This window comes from Triticum aestivum, chromosome 7D, assembly GCF_018294505.1.
Source record: "Triticum aestivum cultivar Chinese Spring chromosome 7D, IWGSC CS RefSeq v2.1, whole genome shotgun sequence".
Lineage (NCBI taxonomy): Eukaryota > Viridiplantae > Streptophyta > Magnoliopsida > Poales > Poaceae > Triticum > Triticum aestivum.
Genome location: NC_057814.1, coordinates 123,813,723 through 123,830,903, shown reverse-complemented (window position 1 = coordinate 123,830,903; position 17,181 = coordinate 123,813,723).

Below are 17,181 nucleotides of genomic sequence, written 5' to 3'. Positions count from 1 at the left end.
GTTTAGAAAAATGTGTTCTTCCAAAGTAAAGTTGAAACAGTACAGATAATTGTCGTCATGTCTTGTTTATTAATTCTTCTATTGTCAATTTGAAATAATGATGACGAATGTAAATAAGATGCTGCCAATTTGTAACCATGATAGTTACAACAACAGAGTACTTCCAGTTCACAAAAGCTTTCATTCATGTGACAAGAAAATATTGCATTCAGATTACATATATTGGTGCATATGCAACATTCAGTAGACTCATAAGCACATTCCCTAAATAAAATGCTTTCTCTGAATTCTCTTTTCTCAACTAAACTGGGACAACAACACAGTAAGAGAAGATACCACTTTTTACATGTACCGAATCGGGGTCATGGTGTGGCCCTATGCCGCTGCCCCCATTAGGGTTGACTCCCTGGGCGAGGATGTGGTGGACCACTTGGCGCATGTCACAGTCGAGCGCCACCGAGGCATACTTGGCGGCACTTGTTCAGGCGAACACATAGTTCCTTGCTGAGAACAACGCGATCTACGAGTCGGTCCAGGATGAGCAAAAGGCAAAGGGCATCCGCGAGATGATGGTCCATTTACATGCCGAGCAGCAGAAGTTTTTTGAGGAGCTAGCCAAGAAAGAAGTGTTGCCTGTGGAGAGCGATGACCTGATGCCATTGACTCCGCCGACCGCTAGTGCCGACAACGCTGCCTCCTCCACTAGGGGGGAGATATCCCCACCTGCTTTGACTCCACGATGACCCACTTCACTGACTACGACTTGGAGTAGCTAGAGCTCCATTCCTAGAGTGGTCTAGCTTGATGGTTTGACGTCAATGTATGGATGTTGTTATGTAGCTGGTGATGTGGACTCGGATGACAACTGCTGATGCTTTTGCTATATGAATCATGCATCCTTATACTGCTTATGTACCTATGCATTTGTTTTTCTAATGCCGTGTTATCTCTTAAAATCTTGTTATTCCCCCTTTTATAGATGAAGTGGTACGTGGTGTGCTCATGTAGACATCCAGGAGTCTACGATTCATGGAAAGCATGCCATGAACAAGTCAATCGTTACAAAGGGTATGATACTAGAGAGGAGGCAGAGCATGCCTACTCCAAGTATTTGCTCGAAGACAAGAGGAATCGGAACGGGTGAAATTGGATAAAGAACTTGTTTATCCTAATTATGGTTTTGCTTAGTGTGATGCTTGTGTGGTCCATGTAACATAAATTGGTCACATTGACATTTTACTAACTACTTGTGACTTGTTATGATGCTTTTGTTAGTTTGATGAAATGTGTGTGCATTGACTATGAAGTGGTGCTGTCTTTGGTACAATTTGCTATACATTACATGTCTTCTGTTGTAGGGCTGATGCAGAAACTAATATAACAAAACATATCAATTGATCTTTGCCGATAATGTACTCCGTAAATATGTATTGCCGATAACAAAGCCCGGTGATGCTGCCATGTCTCAAGCTCTGGTAATCTAATCAGCACTTTGTCGAGTACTCCAGAAGGGATCTCGGTCAATCTAGGCCGCGGGGACTTGTCTGGGCATGGGATCACCAAGTGTGCGATGCTCGGCAACCATTGGATGCCACATACGTTTCTCTTTTGTAGTAGATGATAGTACAGATTTAATATTATTGGGCATAAAGGATAGCTAATGCGTGCACCCACCTTTTCTCATCTAAGCACGATAAAACCCATGCTACAGAGTTGTGGAGCTTCAGTTTCCTAAAGTCTCCTACTACATATCGTTTGTCGGACTCGTGAGTAAAATAGAGAAATGCCAAGAATGATGGGTTTGAGTGGAGCAAGAAGATATGAATGGGAGGCATAAGGAACTGGACCACCTTCTCCTATTCACTTCAGCGGTGCTCCACTTCATATAATACATGGACGACCTGATTCCTGAGTTGACTAGTCTAGAAGAGTGCAACAAGAGCTACATTGCCGAGGATAGAACCAACAAGCAGCAGGCCGAAGAATTTTTGAGGAATTCACAAAGGACCCACGCCTTACAAGTCTCTATTGCAACTTCTTTATGAATCTATAGGGGAGACAAGTGGTTTATTTTGATCCAAACAGCATGAGGAAATAAAGCGCATGACTGCAGAGTTTGAGCAGAGTATGAAGGATATACACAAGAATTTGGATGCTGGATGAAATTGCGAGGTAAATTCCTTAGTGCATTATACTAACTGAACAAGCATTTTTACCCAAGCACTGTTTCTGAACACTGTATCGAGTTTTCACAGGAAAACCAGTTAACTTGTTTTGGAACATAATATTAAATATAAAATAAACATAATATATGTGTTGCAGAATGTCTATTAAAATAAAAATCAGATGCCGGTGTTTTCTATTGTTTGAAAGCTTTGGCCAGCCCCCTGACGTAAATGGAACTGTCTTGTATGTAACGCCCTTTGATGAACGCATGTTGGCACGGCAAAACCAACTCCGCATTCGAAGGCTCGGTCTAACTGCCAGGATCTTCATGATTAATTCAGCGAAATAGCGGGCAAGGCTTAACAGAAAAGGGATCAATCAATAAGAATAGTTAGGATTTGAGCATGTTAGGATTTTTGTCCTGAAGAAAGATTTCCCTGCCGTGTCAAGTCCGCTAGAGTTGTCGATATATGGCCTAATAAAGACATACTATTGCCGGCTGCTCTTTTTCAGTACAGTCTGAGGTTATATCTGATATATTCCATGAAAAGAAAATTTGCCACAGTTACTTGAGCTAAATTGACCAATGATGCATTATAATGCTTCTGTGTTTCCACTGCATTTCAGAAGCATTTTGGGTGATATGAACTGAGTAATGTTTTGCTATGTGCATCCTATTGTCTTCCTCTCTGACATGAATCGAAAATCCCAATAACTCACAAACCTTGGATCCAAATCATCTGGTCGGTTCTCAAAATATGACTGATCTTCTTGATTTTCCTAGATTATTTTAAAATGTTGAAAGTTGACCCAAAATTTTGAATGGGGGAACTTAAACAGCCAATCTCACAAACCACTCGTATCTTAAACTTCCCCGGACCAGTTCTAGAAAACATAATTGATTTTCTGTTTTCTTTTTTAATGTTTTAAAATTTGACACAAAATTTGAGTGGGATAATTTGAAAGGCCAAACTCTCAAAAACCAATGATTAATTCACCTGAAACAAACATGATTGAAAAATCTGAACTTGCCAACTTAAACAGCCAAAATCTCACAAACCATTGGTCCAGATCATCTAAAAAAATTCATATCGTTCTGGAAACATAACTGATTTTCTGTATTTTTTTAATGTTGAAATTTGACACAAAATTTGAATGTGATAACTTGAAGGCCAAAATCTCACAAACTATTGATCCAATTCATCTCAAACTTTTCTAGATCAGTTCTAGAACATGGTTGATTTCATAGAATTTTCGAAAAAATAAATATTTGACATTTGACCCTTCTTCTAAAAACGCGGCAAAGGCTTTGCCCATTTCATGAATTATGAAGATTGATGCCTAGGTAATTGTGAAAAAACCAAGCTAAAACCGATGCAACAAGGGCCAAACCTACTCTCGAACATCGCAACACACAAAGACAAGCCCACTCACTCGGATGGCATGCTAAATGCCACATGTAGGCCACCAAACAAGCTGCCCTCCACCAATGCGGAAAGAAGAAGCCGTGACTGCCATGGGAGAAGCACACCTAGGACTCTCCCGCGTTGGTGAAGACGCCTACACTCCACAGGGTTTTGTGCAAATTGCATCAGTCGACACGCCGGCAACCAACCTTGACGATAACCACATGGCCCACATGACACAAGACCGATCAAATTAATAATGTGAAACTCTTGGGACCGCCACCCAGACCTCCACCACTCTGTGGCGCCATGCACACTCAGCCTACACCGCCTTCCGAGACTATCACTCCGACATATCACCGCTCTCCCTCAAGATGCAACGCCGCATGACCCAGCTTCCTGCAGCCCACATTGCACAGGGCTACCATACCATGGCCGTCGCAGCACTTCCAAGACCGCAACCCCAACATATCATCCAACCACCCCCATTGGGACACATGGCGCATTTGGTTGTCCATTATTTGATGACTGACCAATTATAATCTTTTGCAGCTCATCCACAGCCTAGGGTGCCATTGCCCTGGCCACCTCGTGCCATGCATTCCTCCCTCCACAGCCACCTCTCCTCGACCTCCATCCTCTCAAGTGTACACCACGGCCAACAGGACCATGTTCTGATTTGATCAAAAGAGGCGCAGGCCTAACGCTGACTGTCACACCCATTAAAGGTGAGGTTTCTTATTGCTGCACACGATATTGCTATTAGGACCCATTAAAGGTTACTACAATACCCACTAAAAGCCACATCTTGATATGCATATGCACTAGGGTCAATCCAGTTTGGCCCGGAAAGTCTATGTACTATTTGGTGTTAGCTGGTAAATCATTGTATATACTATCTACTCTTCGTAAATTGAGTGTAAATTTTGTTTCATAATTTACTAGAACAAAAGAGACTATATGTCATGGAGTCATCATACTAATTATTAGTTTTCTTCCGCAGATACTGTGAAGTCTTTCTGTGAGGATGCTTCTGTCGGAACATCTCTTTTTATAGATGAGTTCATCATGTTTGAAGAGGGTTTGATAGATTACCTCCAATGCTTTTATTTGTCCATTTTAATTTGAAGTTTGGTGGCAAGCTGTTTGTCTAGCCAATTTTCCTTTTTTGTCCTGTTCTGCTTGCTTAGTTGGAAACTTGGAATAACCAAAGGAACACTCCTAAACTGCTGCCTGGATTTAGGGTATGAGGTGATGTTGGTGATTGAGAAGGAATGATAGTTTAAGAACATTACATGCTCAACTTGTTTTTTTAGAGAGTATGAGGTAACACAATCATTTCACTTGAGACGTATTTTCACATCTATAATGAAAATGTTGTTGAACAATATTTACCTTTAATAGAATGAAATATTTATATTGGTCTTAGTGAACTAAGCTATGCAGAAATTACATCATAACCACCCCTTCAACTGAGAAGCTTGCATTTGTTTTCATGTTCCGTACTTTATTGATTCAGGCTCAAGGCATATAAATTCATCTAGAACTGCTGCAAAATTGCTTACGGTCCGTCAAAATATTTTGATGCCCTTCAATAAAAAACATGAGTGATCTGATATGTTTTGGTGATCTGGTCAGTGTTATGTTCCTCCGAGGTTTCTCATTTCATTGATAATATACTTGAGCATGGCGCTGATGCAAAATTGGTTGTCGGTTGAATCATGAGGTTCCATATCTGAAGAGTAAAAAATCATTGTTGATGAAATTAAATTAGCCCTCTAGACCTTTCTGAACTAATTTCATCCATAAGAACAATGCCACTATCAATGTGAGGATCAGCAGGAACTATATTGCGTAACTAAATTGTTGAGTATTATTAAAGCCTGTTGTAAATATGATTTCTAGGTTATACGCAATCTCCTCCTTTTTGATTGTGCAATACTGCTGCTGCCCTGATTGTGATGGCCAAAAAAATGCATTTGACAGCTTATTTTGTTTTTTCTTGATCCGAGTGGTATGGGTTATATGTCTTTCTTCCTTGATGGTACTGTATTTTAATGTTTGTGCAACAATCCTTCTCCAATAGAAAGGACATTGTTCCAACTTTCCTACTTTTTCACCGCCTCTAGAAATTCAGAGAATTATTTTTTCAGGTCATATGAAGGATGAAGGAACTTACTAAATGTAGCACTTCCAAGAGCTGCCACTTTACACTACTAATTCTGCAATGCTGAAGCCTGTGTGTGGAGCCAAGGAGGAAAATCGATAGCCATTGAATCTAATTACTTCACAAGGCCAGCGCACAGATTGATGTGTATACATCTGGGGAGATTGTAAATTATAACACCCATTTTATGTCAAGGGAAAATACATTGCTTATTGGTTCAACTTTTTGGAAACATGACTATTGTACCCTCTGTTTTTTGCGGCTGACTATTGTACCCTACAATAACCAAATGTTCTACTATCTATAATCATACCCTTATACACATATATAATGCTCTCCCCGTCCCAAAATAAGTTAGTACAAAGTTGTACTAAAGTTGAGACACTTATTTTGTGACAGAGGGAGTAGATGCCAATGCCCTTCAATGTGCACATAATTCTTGGTTCTAATTAGCTTCTTGTGCCATGGGCGCAACGGGTTCAATTTGAACAAGCTGAAAGTCATGTTATTCTCAGAGTTCAGTATGTGCATGTTGTTGACCAGTATATGCATCTGGTTCTTGGTCTTTATTAGGTCACCATTAAGATTGGTTGGCTAAAATGCATGTCCTAAACTTTAAAAGAGCATATTCCAATTGCACATTCAGTGACTAAGTTGTTTAATACCAGTGTTTTTATCACATGATTTTATAGATATTGCCACATGTTAAATCATACGCTATCATGCTTTAGCATTGGTGCATCGCACAACTATCTTTCAGTTTGAAAAAGATATGTGTTAATAAGATACCACATGCCATCCAGTTCCAAGGCTTTCTTACTGTGTGTTCTTCCCAATTATCAGTCTTTTTCAAACTGAAGACACATAGAAAAGGTTCTCTGTTATCCTTCTCTGTGTTGCATCAAATGATCTCATAACTTTCTTTTGAGCTATCATGTTGTAATACAATATACATGTGTACCTAAGCATCTATTAAATTAAATTGGTTTTAATCACTCTCATTTGCATGTTTTGAATGCCCGGCTTGCTCTTGCTTTTTGCGCCATGGGCGCAACGGGTCATCTAGTATAGTTGAAAGATAGTAGTACACCAAGGTTCTCTTTTGTAGTACTCCCTCTGTAATCAAACATAAGAGCATATAGATCACTACTTTAGTAATCTAAATGCTCTTATATTTCTTTACAGAGCGAGTAGATGATAGTACATATTTAATACTGGGCATCCCATAATCGATAGCTAATGCGCCCACCCACCCTTCCTCGTCTAGACATGATGTTCTCCTTATAAAACACATTCTACCTTTGAAGTTGCGGAGCTTCAATTTCTTCTCAAAGTCTCCAACATATCGTGTGCCAGCTTGTGTGAAAAAGAGAGAAATACCAACAACGATGGGTTTGAGTGGAGGAAGGTGGTATGAATGGGAAGCATCAGGAATCGGACCACCTTCTGCTATTTACTTCAGCGGTGCTCCATTTCATATAATACGCGTCAAGACCGTCGAATAAGAACATGCAAGATCTGATCCCTGAGTTGACTAGTCTAGGAGAGTGCAATAAGAGTGACATTGCCGAGGATAGAACCAGTGAGCAGTAGGCCAAAGAAAGTTTGAGGAGTCCACAAAGGACCCAAGCCTTACAAGTCTATGGATTTGAGCCACACTATCAAAATTTCCGTAAGAAGCTGAACAAGATCGAGTATTGCTCCTACTGTGCTAGTGCCTACAACCATATTGCTTTTTATGTCTTTGTAGTATCATCTCTCCTAGTTGGTTAGGAAACGCTAATTTATCTAGTGGGTTAAGAAATCCTATCATGGTTTGTGTATGTATGTTGGCTTGTACCTATCATGGTTGTAGTGACCCATGTTATGTGGTACCAAGTATTTTATGTGTTTGTCTTGGTTTAACACTATGTAGTTTTAATGGACATATTTATGCTAAGCAGCTGTGGACTTTGCATTGCATCTTAAAACAATGCCATTTGTTTGGGCACATCACAGTTGCCTGCGGTCCCAAGGGTACGTTTAAGACTTTGTTTAGTCATCTTCAATACTCTCCTTCTAGCAGCTGAAGAGGGTGGACTTCCAACATCTTGTGGACAAGGTCGCTGCAAGGTTGCCCCCCTTGCAAGGAAGGAACATTACCACAGTCGGGCGTTCGGCTCTGGTGAAATCGGTGCTCACTTCTCAAGTCGTCTACCACATTACACCACTCGTGGTCCCTCCTTCCATTCTGCAAAGTGTTAACAAGATTGAGCAGGCCTTTCTGTGGTCGGCCAGTGAGAAAACACTGGTGCGAAGTGCAAAGTTGATTGGGAGACTGTATGCCGCCCTACTAACCTTGGTGGACTGGGATCCTCCATTTGGGCAAATTTGCGAGAGCTCTGTGTCTGCAATGGCCTGGGTTGAAATGGAAGGACCCCACCAAGATGTGGGTGGGCCTCGGGAACCTATGCAATGAGGTGGACATGGACCTTTTCTACGGCTCCAGTGTCATTTCCATTGGTAATGGAGGCAAGACGCCATTTTGGGATGCTCTTTGGTTGCAAGGGGAAAAACCGAAGGATATTGCCCCACTCATGTTCGCCGCCTCCAAACGCAAGAAGTGGATGGTGAGGGGGGCCCTCCGGGACCTTGCCTGGGTGCGCAAGATCAACTCGTCCACCAACCTCATGGCCCACCATATTATTGAGTTTTTGACCTCTGGATCAGACTGGGGCCAATTTCTCTTCAGGACGATGTTGGTGATGATATAAAGTGGAAATTTGAGGTGAATGGAGAATACTCGGCCGCTTCTGCCTATAGGGCGCAATTCCTAGGGTCCACATCGACTACCATGAACCAGAACCATCTAGAAGGTTTGGGCTCCCCCTAAGGTCAAATTCTTCTCTTGGTTGGCGGTGCAAAACGGGATTTAGACGACCGACAGATTGGAATAAAGAGGTTGGGAAGATTGTGGCCTTTGCACCCTCTACAGGCGGGCCGACGAAACTGTCGCTCACCTGTTTTACAAATGCCGGTTCACGATGAGGGCACGGAGAATGGTCAAGCAGTGGTTGAGGCTAGATGCGCTCGAGATTAATAATGGGGCGGTAGAGCGCAACACGAAGATTTGGTGGACCAATATGCCGAACGGCAATACTGCGAATCGGAAAGCCATGTCATCCCTAATGATGCTTGTGTCTTGGGTTATTTGGAACGAAAGAAATGCCTGAGTCTTTAGAAAGAAGTCTACACCCCCCCTTCTACATTCTCAAGCTCATACAAGACGAGGCACGACATTGGATCATGGCGGGAGCTAGACACCTGAGCAACATCATGCCGTGAGAGTAATCCGTGATATCTCTTCTATCCATGTTGGGCTATAATGTGGAGCCATTGTGATGTACTTTAAACTCTTTCTTCCTTAATTAATAAATGAGGCAAATCTTTTGCCTCGGTTTCAACAAAAAATAGAAGGAATAAGGGGATGAGCCGATCCCTCAAAAATAACGGAGTAAACCCCAAGTTAGCTTTAGTAGAGTAAATTTACTCCATCCGCTAAGCAACACCAAGATTGTGACTGCGCTGCAAGGGCAGCTGCAGCAGGGCTTCGATTTTGTTATGACTGTTGGTTGTATTGAACCGGCTGAGAAAGAGTATAACGCGGGGTCCCTTCTCTACGCACTGACAGGACGTGTTTCAACAATTGTGAAAAACATTCTTTTATAAGATTTCACATTCTCCTTAATGCATCTCTAGCAGATCACCTAAGAGCTATTATTCAGGCCAATACAATTAGCTTCGGGTCCGACCGCGCCGCCCCGATGACCAGGAGAATGGAACCCCCACCGTCCTTGCAACTCCGGCGACCCTCGCCATCCGAGAGCAATTTCGCAAAATCGTGTTCTACAGGTCATCAGCGACGATGATCTGACTTCTTTTTGTCCCTGTACGGCGGTGGCTGTGCATGTGCGTCTCGGCGGAAGCGGCTGTGCTTGGGCGGCTATATGTATGCTGGCGGCTGTATGTGTGGTCGCATGAGTTGTCGTGGGTGTGTTCTGGCTTGTGAGGTGCGATCGTGCTCGTGGCTCCTCTAGACGTTAAGGACAACTCCAACGTGACGACTCATTTGATCCGCTCGCGTTTCTTTGCGTCCATGCGGTCAAAAACCACTACCCAATGCAACATCGCAAACATAAAATGTGCTCATTTCTGGCGCAAATTTAGGTTCGATTTACGTCCAGACGGACACGAGACGGACGCGCCGCGCGTCCTATTCTTGTCCGCCTCAGGCTCGCGTGTCAGCTGGGCAACCACCAGTCCACCACCCACCAGCCCCATTTCTGGAAGGGCTCCACACATCAGCCGCGAAGCCGACCCACGTCGTTGCGCATCCTCTCGTTGTCCGTCTCACGCTCGCGTGTCGGTTGGCCAACCACCAGTCCACCATCCACCGGCCCCATTTTTGGAAGGGCCCCGCACATCACCGTGCAGCCCTATCCATGTCGTTCATTTTTTATGCCACAAGTCTCGATGGAGGGGCCGGCGAGTCCACTTCCCGGTCTTCTTCTTCTCCCTCTACCCCCCACACGGCCGACAAAACCTAGCCACTGCCGCCACCCGCCGGTCAAAATGCCATGGAAGTGGATCCCGGGGAAGGCACAGAAGCACGACCATGAGCCCGCCTCATCATCTAGGTCGTCGAGGCGCAACCGTCGGGCGGGAAGCTACGCCATGTCGCCTCCCGCGGCGCAGCGGCAATGGAACGTCAGCGTCAAGAGCTGCCAGCGCTACTGGGACATGGCCACCACGCTGCCGTGGCCCGACGTGCACCTACAGGTCGGTTGGCACCTCAACCCCGAGAGGGTGCCCGTGCCTGTTGTTTCGGCCCCCGACCGCGCTCGTCTCTTGGAGATCAACCGCCGCCGAGCTCAGCTCCCCATGGACCTCCTCCACGACCCGAGGTATGCCGTCAAGACGCCATTGTGGGACACATGGTTCCGCGGCGACCAAGACATGAGGCGGAAGTCCTTTTTTGCATCTCGGGCATGTGCTCCCACTACCCCATGTGTGAGCGTGCCTTCACCCTCACCGTCCCCGCCACCGTTGCTGCAAGCCATGGACATCGACGAGGAGGACAAGGCCTTCAAGAAGGCCCTCGAGGACTCCAAGATCGACTGATTTAAGGAGCGGGAGGGCTTGAACATGCTGATGGCCTTGTTTGCCGCAGGTAATGTCGATGAGCTCGTATGAGAGTTGGTTTAACTGCCCTAACTATGGCGGAATATTTCCCCGAGCTGGAGGAGGAGGAGCCAGTCGTGAGCTAGAATCCGGTGTTGGTGGGCGGTCCTGCTGCTAGATGGGCACGGTGCCCTGCACACCGGAGTTAGTGCCCCACGAGCCAGTGCGAGTGGGCGTGGAGACATGATCACCGCTGCACCAGCACACGCGCTGGCTGCGCCGCCACTAGCAGTCTCGTGGCCCTTCCCATGGCAGCCTCACCCTTCTACGGCCTCACCGCAGACAAAAGCGGTGTCCAAGACTAGATCTAAGGTTCATTTAGTTTAAATTATATGTCTTTTTTAAAATTTAAAGTTAATGGACGGCGGCAACGGCCAGGACTTTTGATGGCATTTGTTATATATTTATTAAATTTCAATCTGTTGAAGTGCATCGGTCCTGTTGGTCATACGTATGTGTCGGCGGACGCAAACGGGCGCTCGTGTCCATCTGACTGATGCAAATGAACAAAACACCGGATGAAATGTGTGCCTGTTTGTGTCTCTGCATTGGAGTTGGCCTAAGGCGGTGGCGCCACATCATTCGTGGCTTGCCTGGGCTCTCGGTCGCACTTCTCTTTGGCCGCGTCATGAACACCAGGTCCAGCCGAACCTACACCTCCGTCGGCCGAGGAGGTCGAGTGCGCCAGCCTCACTCAGGTGCCGCTGCGCTGGCTCCATCACCATTTTGATTAGACCATGCTGACGCGCGTTGCTGCGCCCGCCCATGTTACGATAGAATGATAAAATATCATGTAAACTTTTGAAAATATAAAAGATATGAATTAAATTTGCACGAAACACGCATATTTTATATGACAAAGTAGTGATGTCACCGGGAATAGAATTAGCCAGATGACTGCTCAGGTTTATTAAATAAATAGTGCATATGAAAGATGTGACGAAACAAATACAAGAATAGCTTTTTTTTAGCACCGAATACAAGAATAGCTTTTTTTAGGAGAAAGGCCTAATCTTTATTGATCGAAGTCCACAGAGAGTGGGATTTTGTTTACATCATGTGGTTGGCCAAACCACACATGACGCCCAGGTGTTAACCTTAAAGTGTATCTAGCTAAACTATGAGCTTCTGAATTACTTGCTCGACCTTCAAAAATAAAATTACAAAAGAAAGAGCTAGATCGAAGTTTGATCTCATTTATGAATACAAGAATAGCTGGGTGGCGCTCCTATGCGGACACACGCATCTACGTTTTTGAGGCTACACACCGCAGCTATGTTTTAGCTTCGTTCGCTAAAACCAGTTTACAGGCCCAATAAACAATCGAGGCCCAATTAACCACAGATGGCGTAGATGGTTCTGCGGAGCAGCAGCCCAAACAAACGTAACGTGATCGCGATCCTACGGCTAGCAACGCCAAAGCGCTGTGGAGCCTCGTAGGTCTCTCAGTTTTAATGTTTTGTAATGTGTTGCTTGTGCCTGGCCAAAAGAACAGCGATGGCTCTTGTTCAATACTCATGGGAAGTTTAGGTTGTTGAATCCTTCTATGATGCGATGCGCATGTTCTATTGGATAATTCTTTCGTGTGATGTGTTATATGTGCGTGCTTGTGGGTTTCCTAGCAGTGCTCGAGCTCGCTTTACCTCTTTTTCCTCCCTAAATATTTCTGAAACTGATGTATTTTCGTTCATTTGCAATGGAAAAGGGTTCAGCCCGGTTCGAAGAAAAAAAAAGAGTACGTGCTCGTGCGATGCACAGCCAAAAAACCAGAGCCGGCGAGCTCGATTTCCAGGAGACCAAGGTCGAGGGGCAAGGCCATCACGAACAAGTGAATCAAAGTCGTGTGAATATTCTAATCGTATTTGCAGGGTACTCCCTCCCTTCCTTAATATAACTCTTTTTAGATATTCTAATATAGACTACATATGAAACAAAATAATGAATATACACTTGAATATATAGTGTTACTATTCATCACCCAGGGTGTAGAATAAATTATTCTTCACCCGAGGTAATCTTACAATCATTTCATAATTAAATTACGTTTGGAATTCAAATAGTTACATTCTTATTGATTCACTATGTACAATTTGACATAAAAAATAAAAATATAGGGCATAAGACAAGAAAATTTACAGTTTATGTGTATTTTACACTATGTTTTTACGTTTGTAATTTTACATAACATAAAATATTTTTTACGACGATTATATATTTTTCTTATGGTCTCTTTTTACGTCAGAAATAAGACAAAACTTACGAAACGTAAAATTATGATGCATTGATGGTAAAATAGAGGGGGTTGAAGAATAACTATTCCTCACCCAGGGTGACGAATAGTCAATCCCTCGAATATATATATATATATATATATATATATATATATATATATATATATATATATATATATATATACGGCCCATGAAGGCCGGTTTTTGGAAATTCAAAATTTCCAAAAAAAATCAAATTTTACATTTCAAAAAATTCTAACAAAAAATACAGACATACATGGAGGCATAATTAATATATATGTGTGTAAATTTTCGGGACGAAATACGTTGAAATATGGGTTGTGCAAAAAGACAAATTTGTGGCTTTTCAACACATGGTACTATTCATCCCCAAAGTCCATGAATTTGTTTTCTTTTGCACAGATCACATGTCAAGGTATTTCATTCCAAAACTTTACACACATACACATCACATTCTTGTATACTTGTACAATTGTTTTCAGAGTTTTTTTAACAGATTGTGATTTTACACACATACACATTCCAAAAGTATGGATTGTGATTCTTCTTAAAGAAAAATTCGGCCTCCACGGAGGTTGAGCTCCAAAATGCCGTTCTCTTATTGAAATCTCTAAAAAGACTTACATTTAGAAACGGAGGAAGTAATTGTTCGATGAATTGTGTGAACCAAACATCAATTATTAGGAATTAAGTAATAGGGGATCAGCTAGCTAGGCAACAGTTATTTCCTTCAAAACAGTACTCCCTCCGTTCCATAATGTAGTGCCTATAGATTTTTGCAAAAGTCAAACATTACAAACTTTGACCATATTTATAACGAAAAATAGGTACATCTAGAATACCAAATGCACATCACTGAATACATCATGAGTTATATTTTCAGAATGCACATGTTTGATATTGTAGATGTAGACAATTTTTTCTATACACTTGATCAAAGTTGGCAAAGTTTGACTTTCACAAAAATTATAGGCATTACGTTATGGAATGGAGGGAGTAGGAAAAATAGGATAGGAAAAAGATTTTAGTCTTTTAGGATAGGCGAACTAGTAGTGCTGCTCCTCAGAATCAACCAAGGGTGCTTTGGAATTTTTGTAGGCCTCGTATGATTTCTCTAGGAATTGATCAATCGGATCCTTGCTGGTACCAAAGCTCGCTAGCGGGACGTGGGTGTTTTTCTTCCGCCGAGGGTACCGGACACCAGCAAATCAAAACTCAGAAGTAGACCTGAGCCAGCTTTGCTTCATCGTCACGTGTCACCGGTGTGGATAGGATTGAACGAGTAGAGGAAGTTTGTATGTCCTGCCAGCTGTTAGATTGCGATGGGCAGCCCGGTTCGTGCCCAGCACCTCATGGCCGAGCTTTACAACCCGTATACGGTGTTTGAATGCAATTGGATCTTATTCTGCCATTGTGTTTCTGTCTCCCGATAACTCCCAGTCCCACACCCGCTATCATGTAGTGTGTGTGCTCTTCTCCTCTTGGATATAAAAAAACAAATTGCTAAACTTCTCCCCTCGAATCTGTTTCTGTCAAAACTTACCCTTGCAACGGATGCATATTATACTGAATATATATTCAGAGCTCGGCAAATCTGCCATATTCTGAATCATTACTCTCTTAAAGTATTCAAGAGTGTCCCCGCAAAAAAATTTATTCAAGAGTGCAATATAACATGCACTAGCTACTTGCTAGTAACCATTTTCTCCTACCAACTGTACCCAGGTGGCCTAATTTAGCTTGACCGCAAATCACACACAATGACAATTAATGCTCGCATGCTTACATTACATTGTTTACACCTTTTCTTACTTGCTAAAATCGCCAAATCTTATTTATTTATTTATTGCAGTGTTTTGTGTCCGGCCTAATTACCAGTGCATCAACGTATTGTAATCAACTAGACGATAGTAATAGTGCGGAGCTAAATGAGATTGTAGCAAAAAATTGTTGTTCTTTGGCACACAAGTACAATTTCCTTGTGTTTCAAATTTCCATATCGGAAATTAGTTTCCTCCTATCATGCTAGACTTCGGAGAACCAAGGTGGGACCACAATCATATCTTTCCATTGCTTCTATATTTCCAGACATATACGTGAAAATATCATATCCAATCCTATATAACCATAAAAATAGGATTACAACCACGAAAATCCCCTCTACTCCTGAGACTAGTACAATGCCCGTGCGTTGCCACGGGCTCTTGAAATAGTTTGCAAGAGTTATATAAAGATAATGCATGTTAAATTTCACACGTACGGACAATATAACACAGACACAATTATTTAATAATTAAAGTACATTTTTGCAATGTAAATTGCCAAAAAGAAAAATTAACGGCATGTCCATGTAACAAACTTAATGGAGTTCCAACTAAACATCTATTATAAAATTATTAATATCTAGGTTATACGCTTAAGAAATTCTTTCACAATATACGGAAAGTTGTCTTTAGCTTCATTCCCACGATGTTTTAGCAAGTATAATAAAAACTGCTTTCTCAACTCATATCCATCCTGCACAAACAATATATGTAGTTAGTATGAAAATAAGTAACGGACAATACTCACCGCGCAAACCGGCTTGACCCGTTCCACCAGAGCATAAAATGAATCATCGCTAATCATAATTCCCATTAACATCAACCAGTATTCTTGGTGTTTATTACTGTTAGTCAACTGGCATTTCAAGTTTCATTACTGCCTGAAATGAAGGTTATCACTCTAAAATAGCATGGTCATATTAGTGACCGTGCAAACTTCAAGATTTAAAACCGATAAGCAGCCCTTCAAATTGGAAAGGGTGCACGTGCAGCGCACGTAAGTTTAGGAATTTCTTCATCATTTTGATTATCTAAATCAATTTTTTTCATAATAGTTGTCACAATAACATGTTATGTTTAACAAGAATTGGTCTAAACTGAAATTTTATAACAATCCAAAGTCCAATTTCGGCAAACAGCCTCCTCGCTAGCAAGATGTGTCAGCACCATCCAATCGCCATCTCGCAACTGTCATCCTGGTGGTTTGGATTTCTGAATATGTTTGTCTCTTTCCTGCCGCACGCAACACTTTATCTCCATGTCACGCCGAATCTTCTTTTTGGGCTATCATCAGGGGATTTTGTCTACCTAAATATAATTACACACCATGAAGACAAGCTCGAATTGCTGGTGGCTTGGATCGTCTCAACAACACCCAACCAAGAACCAACCGACCAGGCTCGATCCTCTGCAAGGAGGGCATACCAAATCATCTCCTTTTTTATCAACACAGATAGAATGTTCAAAACAATGCCATCGTAATCAACATGGGCAAAACATAGCAAAAAATAAGGACATGCTATTGTTCTACGCGAGACAATAAGCAACTTCAGCATCCAGTGTCCCATCATCTACCATGAAGATTGGGAACTCCGTCGTTCCAAGATATGCTTCAATATTTCAATATTTCAAGATTGGGAACTCATTGCATGTAACTTTTTTCTTGCTTGTTAGCATAAACCCAGACATTGTCACCCCACAACAGAAAACATTAAGGTTTCAAAACAAAAGAAAACATTTGAACAAAAGAAAGTTAACGTATAGCAGATCTCAACCCATCTTACATCGCAAACTGTTAACCCCAATATTTCATGATCTGAATGGGGGAATTAAGGTTGGATTTTGTCTCTGACGAATCAGATTTCTGGACATTGTCAACATCAAGATTCCATCGCATGGTTTCATAACAATCAACCTGTACATGGATCTCTGATTAAATTCTAGCCACTACCATGAAGCTCCCGGTCAGCAAGAGTTGTATTTTTTCTGTTTAAGCGGGCACCTAGTTTTTCTAATACATGGATGTAATTCTCCCCATGTGGCTCAAAAGAAGCATGATGCCCCTGGGTTCCTGAACCTTGACCCAACGCCACCCATTTATTTGTGACAATTTATGCCCAAATTTATCTCAAACAAAAGGTATGCCC